The sequence below is a fragment of the Sabethes cyaneus genome, chromosome 1, assembly GCF_943734655.1.
Source record: "Sabethes cyaneus chromosome 1, idSabCyanKW18_F2, whole genome shotgun sequence".
Classification (NCBI taxonomy): Eukaryota; Metazoa; Arthropoda; class Insecta; order Diptera; family Culicidae; genus Sabethes; species Sabethes cyaneus.
In genome coordinates this window covers 131,325,405-131,326,771 of record NC_071353.1, presented here as the reverse complement: position 1 = coordinate 131,326,771, position 1,367 = coordinate 131,325,405, and positions in this window count along the sequence as shown.

The window sequence follows — 1,367 nt, the reverse complement described above, 5'->3', positions numbered from 1 at the left end:
CGGTGGCGGAAAAATGCAGCAACACTGGCATCAATGAAATTATCGGAGAAGATCTCCACGGCTGACGCTCGTTTGATGGCGAATAATCTGCCGTCACGTAGTTTTGCATCAACAAGCTAAACGCAACGTTGAGGTGGACGGCTTGGACAACTAGGCAAGTAAAAATAACCGCTAATCCCTTTCCCTTTCGCCGTCACCACCGTAGCTGAATGGTCTCGCTTACGGCGTCAATCATTGCTTCGACCAATGAACGAACGGAACCCGTGCTACTATGGATCAAATTTTCATACTCCGACAAATCTTGCAGAAATGTCGGGAGTACAACTTACCAAAGCATCATATTTTTGTGGATTTCAGAGCAGCATACGATACAGTCGAGCGTGAAGAGCTATGGCAGACAATGCACGAGACCGGTTTTTCGGATAAACTCACGCGGCTGAGAAAGCAATTAAAGCTAGACCTAGAGTTCTTTTGTATTGCGCAGAGATATCCAGACGGTTTACGAATTGGCGACGGGTAACCCAGGATCGAATTCAATGAAAACAAATTCTTGATACAGCTCGAGTCACCCCGACTCTAAGTTTCTAGAAGGGGAGCAAAAATCAAAATCAATGTAAACAAAACAGCCTCATAATGTTAAAAACAGTCAAGTTTAAAACCTAGTAGCTGACATCTCAATCTTATTTGCATTTCTTTTGTATAAGCTAACAGAAAGAAAGAGTAACTCCTGTACTAATTACAGTAGGTAGCCTCCTGCAAAAACTTTGGAAACAAATCTCACCCTTTACCTTCCACCTCAATACCCATGCTTTCGTTAATTCTGTGCACTTTGTGTTTTTCCATTTCGAATCGAAATCAAGCTTGAAATTCAAAATAAGCTCCTCGCTTTGCATCAGATTAGAGCATTTACACATGATCAAAGCAAGCGAACGAAAGGGTTACACGGGTCCTTATCAGCAAGCATCCACCGTTTCCCCTCGTTCGTTCATCATCGTAAAAGTGAGGCAAAAAAACACTCATGAAAATCGAAAGTGAAAAGTGATTGTAATCCTCAACGTACTTTTTTTTGTGTCGGTTTCCCGTTCTGCCACTACTGACGGTGTATCAAATCCTCCCCTAGCATAGCCAGCAGACAGATAGAACGTAAAACCGGATCAATGTCTGGATACTTTTGGTAGGTAATGGGATACGCCGGCGATTTTTTTTTTTGCTGCCAAAACAAAATCTTGTTACAGCTGATAGCAGAAAATCTGTCTCAAGTTAGGAACAATTGGAAAATCAAACAATATTTTTTATAATTATAATACCACCTTATTGGTAAACATCCTTTTTGAATAGTTCTAAACGTTCTGTTTGATCGCTGTACT